General features: G+C 39.1%; 1 long non-coding RNA gene across 1 annotated transcript; it reads right to left on the bottom strand.

Annotated features, from left to right (window-relative positions):
* Positions 1-6,157: 6,157 nt before the first annotated feature.
* Positions 6,158-6,874, bottom strand: LOC118563590. The gene is made up of 3 exons (XR_004931285.1): positions 6,806-6,874; positions 6,345-6,503; positions 6,158-6,248 (listed from the first exon to the last, which is right to left on the bottom strand). It is a non-coding gene; the product is annotated as an uncharacterized LOC118563590 (long non-coding RNA).
* Between the last annotated feature and the right edge of the window lie 492 nt (positions 6,875-7,366).

The following is a 7,366-nucleotide window of genomic DNA, read 5'->3' as shown; positions in this document are numbered from 1 at the left end:
AGCCTTCAGCTGATCCAAAATGCTGCAGCAAGAGTTCTGATGAAAATCAACAAGAGGGATCATATTTCTCCAATTTTAGCTTCCCTTCATTGGCTTCTTGTTAAATCAAGAATATAATTTAAAATTCTTCTTCTAACGTATAAATCCCTTAATAATCAAGCTCCATCATATATCAGAGTTCTGATTACCCCGTATGTTCCTAACAGAGCACTTCGCTGTCAGACTGCAGGTCTGCTGGTGGTTCCTAGAGTCTCTAAAAGTAGAATGGGAGGCAGATCCTTTAGCAATCAGGCTCCTCTCCTGTGGAACCAACTCCCAGTTTTGGTCCGTGAAGCAGATACCCTGTCTACTTTTAAGACTAATCTTAAAACTTTCCTTTTTGACAAAGCTTATAGTTAGAGTGGCTCATGTTACCCTGAGCTACCTCTATAGTTATGCTACTATAGGCTTAGGCTACTGGAGGACATCAGGGCCTATTTTTCTCACTCTACTGATTTCTACTCTTCTCCAGTCTACTGTTCTCCAGTTTTGCATTGCATTGCATTGAAATGACTGTTGTCATTTCAGCTTTTAACTTTTGCTCTCTCTCTTTTTCTTCATAGTAGGTATACCTGGTCTGGTGTTCTGTTAGCTGTGACATCATCCAGCAAAGACAGATCACTCGCTATTACCATCTAAAGTAGAACAGATTACTGGATCAATGTGTGCTTCTTTGTCTGTCTTGTTGTGTTACAGAAGACAGAGCAGAGGGTCTGTCTTCTGTAACACCCATTCGGTCGAGGCAGATGACCGTTCACACTCAGCCCGTTTCTGCTGGAGGCTTTTCTTTCCCGTTAATGGGGAGTTATTCTTTCTGCTGTCGCTTCATGCTTGCTCAGTATGAGGGATTGCTGCAAAGCCATGGACAATGCAGACGACTCTCCCTGTAGCTCTACGCTTCTCCACGAGTGAATGCTGCTTGTCAGGACTTTGATGCAATCAGCTGGTTCCCTTATATAGGAAACTTTTGACCGATCTGTATAATATGATTGAATTTTACTTTGTAAAGTGCCTTGACATGTTTCATGAATTGGTGCTATATATAAAATTTATGTCATAAGCTACAGCACCATCTTATTGTTTTGTCTTATTGACGAAACAATAAGACAAAAGAGACAATGGATTGTCCATGAATCTTCTTCCTCCAATCGTTGTGTCTGAAACCACAAGGAATTCTGCCAGCATTTTGCCAATATGGATTTTTTCCAAAATTAAATTGTCTAATACAAGAATTGTTCATCTTCATCCGTAGTGTAGTGAACAGAAATAAAAAACAAAACAAAACAGTAAAACTGTCTCAAAACACAACCACATCATTCCCTCTAAAACGAACTATTGTTAAAGTTCTTCCCCTTTACCCCAGATCTTGATCCCTTCAAAAATTTAACCAAGCAAAATATTTTACAGATAGTTCAACCTCTTTGTAAATTTCTCTTAACCTTGTAGCATCACATTCCCCATTAAACCTCTATGCAGCTTCTGTAAAAATTACAAATTTTTGTCCAAAATTTGATTAAAACTGGATTTAGGCCATAGGCTGAAGCTCAAAATGAGGCTAGAAATAGGATTTCGCTCCACTAACCTGGGGACTACTTTTCGACAGCAGTTTTCCAATCTTAAATATGTACTCGAGCTGGGGAAAAAAGTTCTCGATGGGATTCCTGCCAGTATTTGAGAAAATGGGTGCCAAAGGTGGCAGTTTACCCAAAAAAGTGACAAATTTGGATCTTCTTCTCTTTTCAAACCCTTGTAACTTTTTTATTATTCAGGCGATCGGACTCAAAATTTTGATTCCCACAGACATTCATACTTACTCAGAGCTTATAAAGCGTTCTGCGTGCTTTAAGTAAGGAGTTATTCTAAATGAAAAATACACTTTTTAACAATTTCACAATTGCCCATAATATATCTTTATTGCACATGAAAACTGCAAATCTTTGAATTTTCAATTGAAAAACGCTAATAGCAAGATCTCCTTTTGTGTCTGGTTAACTAATAACTATGAAAAGTGGTGTGAATTTTATCACCTAGCAGACCAGTTACAATATTGGAAGCAAGATTTTACACAGCTAAAATTTGAACAGTGAAAACTAGGCACGAAGACATTTCTGTTTTTAAACAATGACTTTTGTTGGACCCAGCAAGAGATGTTAAACTTTTTAGGATCACTTCAGGTTGTTACGACTTGAGAATTACAATAGAAAACGCAATGAAATTAAGAATCATCAAAATCACTTTCACTTTCATCTGATTCAGAGTCTGGCATTTCATCAATGCTCTCCGATGTCTGGAGCGACAATTCATCAGGTGTAGCATCACGGTTCTCACAGTCCACACATTTGCAGGAAAAGGAACAAGAGACTTTTCCTTTTAAACAGGAGCATTTACCCTGAGAACATTTTCCGACTTTACAAGAACAGCGAGATTTATTAAGGACCACATCCGGGGCAGCAGCAATAGTCATCCACTTTATAGACAATGCCCAACCTTCTAAAATCCAGCCATGACTCTCAGGAGAAGGAGCACAGATCTGTTTCTCAAGCGATCTCCGGTGAATAGCTGCTTGATAATTGGCTCGCAAGATGCGCTGGTAGAGGGCATCTTTTGTAGGAGGCAAAAGCTTCTCTGAAGGGGAAGATACACAAAATAGGTTGTACCGTGCTTCATTGACATTTGACACCTGCTGACCATATAAATGGCAAACAAACCTTTCCAATTCAGAACTACATCTGTCTTCCAAATCAAAGCTATGACCTAGTTTGATAAAAGCATCACAGAATCTCTCTTCTTTTATCAGTAACTCCAAAGCTTTTTTCTTTCCCTTGCCAAAGAAAGCACTGACTGAATCACATCCTGTAAAGACATGGAGCCCAATTAATGCTTCACTCATCTTAACACCTAGAAAAGAAGCAACTTTGCCGATATCAATCATACGCGTATGCTGTTGCGTACCGGTTAAGAAGAACAGATTCAAGTGAGCAGGCAAACAAGACTTCAGAGATATAGCGATAACTGCAACATCTGTATCAGGACTTCTGATAATGACAGAGCTAAACGTCTTAGCAGCATGATTAGCATGTAGTAAAAGCCTGGTGTCTGCTTCCTCGTGGTCGCATAAAGTCAGCTCCGGTACAACAGACAGACTAACTTTACCACCAACGTACCTCAACAGATGGCAATCCTTTCCATGAGCCACAAAAATGGCAATGTCCTGCTTTAGCGAACTGAGATCAGCATCCTTCCATACAGAGAAAAGAAACTCCACCAGGGATTCTTTGTTGTCACCATCTGATAAGAATTTATTCCACTGTTTTGGAGTTTTCTGATCTTTGCTGTATATACTTGTTTTTTGGGTCCCTGAAGAGCTACGCCGTGATCGCTCAATATTTTTTATGCTAATAGTAGGGTAACGGTCAGTAACAAAGTCAACTCGCCTGCAGCTATACCTACAAGCAAGGCTAATGACAACCTGGAGTATTCTATCAGCTAACTCACCAAATGTGCTTGGAACAGAGCTAACAGACTGCAAAACTGCCATTCCATCAATCATCAATGCTGCATCATCTGGCTTTCCATCAAATAGACAGTCTGTCACCTTTTCTTCTATAAAATTTAGAAGAGTTGCTTTGTTAGTCTTGGCAAGTTTTGTGCCATCATCAGCTGCAAGAGGATATGAAACTGGCCCAAGAGAATAAGACAGGATTTCTCGTAGATCTACCTTGCTATTTTGACCAATAATAAGAAGTCTAGCAAATATGTTTCGATCACTCTTCACATCAGAGTCTTTAGATGACTTTTTGGATGGCTTTTTCTGGAGGTCTTTGAAGGTCTTCAGCTTCATCATTTTCAGAGGTCTGAACACATCTGTTTTGTTTGTGACCAAGCGCTCCGAGATATACTGATCAACAGCCATCTCACCCTTAAGTTTTGCTGCAAGGAGGTCTGTCTTTATTTCCTATGTAGCAACTGCCCCTGAACTCAGACACACAAGATCCATTCCTTGATACTCGAATGGGTTGATCATGCTGTCAACAGAATCTATTATAGATCTGATGTCACTCTCATTCCTCTTCATCCGAGACAGGTCAAGTTCTTTGGAGCTCCTTGTCTCGTGACTGAGACCGGCCATTGATCCACACTGTCGTGTTATGGCAGCACGATGGGGTTGTGCTAGAACCCATCTCTGAGTTGCTCCTCCATTCAGTGTGATACCTTTCAGCCCACCACTAGTTTTGGTGTCACGGTTGCATGTCTGTTCGATTGCCTGATCACATGCAGTGGATGAAAATCCATATGTATCTTGGCGTTGAACAGTCCAATTTCTTTTCTCAGAGATTTCTTCGTAGCATGCAGGGTGGGTGTCTGGCAAGTTCATCATTTCAAGCCAATAAACTGGAAGATACCTGGCATAGTTTATGTGGTCATATGCAAAATACCATGGAAGCATATACTTTAGAGTGGAAATATGCAAATTCCAATTGGACTCTCTGGTTGCTCTGATAAAGCTAAGTAATACCTGGACAATATCTAGATAAGAACTCCAAAGGGCAAATATATGACTAGATTCACTCTTAGTATCAACATAGTTCTGATAACAACTCATGATATCTTGGAAATCTTCAGCCTGGATGAGATCAAAAACCGACACAGGTAACAAATTATATGATGTTTTCAAAGTCTCCATGACTTGATTTATCCTTTCTGATTCTTCATCAGGTAATGAGGCGACAAAGTTAGCAAATCGCAGGCGCTGTAATGCCTCATATAAAAGCTTGTGAGCTCTAATACTACGGTTATAGTGATGGCCTGAAATCACTCCATTCACCGAACCTTTTGCAACAATGTCTGCTTCTACTAACAAATCAGATAGCCCTGCATCACCAAACCGTTTCCCGATCATTCCTAAGAAGGACATGCATGTATGAAACTCACCAAGACGGATCACGACCCTTTTCTGGATATCATCATCAAGCCAGCGTATCTCCTGTGCCTTTGCATATATTGCTAAGTCGAAGACAAGAACAATGTGGGGAAGTTGTAACTGGTCTGCTCTCTCAATACTTCTCTTTAGAATTGTTTTGACTGTTGTCATTTCTGTTGGAGAGGCTTCGATAACTGGAAGGTAATAGATCACAGATTTTTCACAAGTCTGACCTTTGGTCAAGGCTATATTAAACCCTGTCCAACCTGGAATAATGCTCAAAGCACAGGTAGTGAACTTTGACAAAATGTAAGCAAAGTCTAACGATTTGGACAACCTAAGCTTTTCCACATGAATATCTTCAGAATCCTTCGACTTATCAGCCACACTGCCTGGACCTTGCCTTGGTCTACGACGATATACTTCAAGGACCGATTCCTGGGGCTTTAAGGACCTTACACCTTTTTTTTCCCCCACTTGAGCCTGGGGAATTAGAGTCTCAGAATACTTTCTCTGAATCATGATTCCATTAGTGTGATGGGTGGTACCCTTCCTTGACGATGTTTCCTCTCCAAAATCTACATGGTCCCACACTAGAACAGTAAAGTTATTACTGGCAAACCCTTGTGGGAGATCCAAACCTCTGGACAACTGAAGCTGAGCAAGACTTGTCTCAAAACCTACAACAGATTCCCAAGAGACACAGTGACCAAGTTTACACACCATATTTACAACCTGAAATGACCCTGTCAAGTGGCGCAGAGTTAAACCAAGTGTTAGAGATTTTGGCGTTTGATTTCTACCTTTTGAGGATAAATAAATAATATCTTGGCAGATTTACAGTAGACGAAGATCAACCTCCTCCGATACATTAACCATGTTAGATAATGTCAACTCATCACTTACACCTATGTACCAAGCAAGTAAATTATACAGTTCAATTGGCACAATCTTTCTAGCTGAGGAAATATTTAGATCCTCAGATGTAGGAGGCCAATTGGCACTCATTTTAGGGGCACTCTTAACTGCTTGTTTAAGAATTATACCTGCACTATAAATGGTTCTGGTATGGTCTCATTGTGCTGCATATGTACGACCTTGCTGAACTGTCTCTCCACCACTCGACAAAGTCTCTTGCGATCCTGATGACTCAGTTTCTGTTGATGAACCCTTGTTGAGAAGTCCTGTAGCTTCTGTAAAAACAATTTCACTCAGGTTTTTCCTCGGAGGCTTGTAGAAATTTAGTTGGGGAAAGTCTTGCCTCAGTCTTTTCTTCAGAAGATCTGATCTGTGAAAAAGTTACAAGGAATATTAAATATATGCTGATGTGAATAATATCAAAATCTATTAATGAATCATAATTCTATTAATGAATCATAATTACCTGTAACTTCCATGACCATGGTGTTCTTGTATCATTTTCTGGAACAGGGAAGAGAGCATTTTCATCCTGAAGATTTCCTGTTTTTTAATCAACTGTGCCCGAATTATTTTGTCACAAAATTCTGTGTACACAGTGGCATACTCCCAGGCTTTTGGCATCCTGTGTGAAACAATGCAAACTACACATTAGTTAAAATGCTTACTCAATCTTAAAATTAACAATGATAGAATATCTCATTTAATACAATTTTATGGTTAAAATGTTTTATGTAAAACTGCATCCAAATGTTTATTCTACATTATTTACTACAATATAATTTCTCTATAAACTGGGCTTCATTTGTAAGACTAATCAACTTTCAAAAACATTTAACCCCAGAATGTAACCCTACCATCAATATAAGGTTCACTCTCAAGTATTTGTATTTCACAAATATTCTACTTGAATTATCTGAAATTCACCTTTCATCACTTGTTGTAGCCACCAGAAATCTTGTATATTCTTTGTAGCACCGTTTGTGGTACCGCACTATAATTGCGACACAATCTTTTCCACGTACATTCTTGAGGATGGATTCGTCCATTTTCAGTTCAGCTGCTTTAACCAAACTCCCTAGCAAAGAGAGAGTTAAAAAAATTTCAATCATAAACCAGCTGCCAACAAATACCTTTTCTCTGTTTTATGAGACTGAACTGGTAGTTGGGTGACAAATTTAAAATCTAACCATTATTTGACAAATGAATTAATTGCCTATCATCACATGCCTATCAAGTTCATAATAATGCCTTTTATTATTATTGAGGCCCTACACATAGCCTTCATACGCCTTTTTCATAATGATATGAGCAGGCTTGGGCTGGCACCAATTACACATGCATTTTTTTTATTACTTTTGCTTTTGGTTATAAGCCACAAACAAAGATGCAGTCTGCAAATTATCTACTCACCAGCATTTATAGTTTCTGCTTGGACCAATTTATCTTTCTTTGTCTTGTGTCCTTCTTTCACAAAGCGGTCAAACC

This window comes from Fundulus heteroclitus, chromosome 7 (assembly GCF_011125445.2).
Source record: "Fundulus heteroclitus isolate FHET01 chromosome 7, MU-UCD_Fhet_4.1, whole genome shotgun sequence".
NCBI lineage: Eukaryota > Metazoa > Chordata > Actinopteri > Cyprinodontiformes > Fundulidae > Fundulus > Fundulus heteroclitus.
This window is presented reverse-complemented; position numbering and strand designations above follow the sequence as displayed.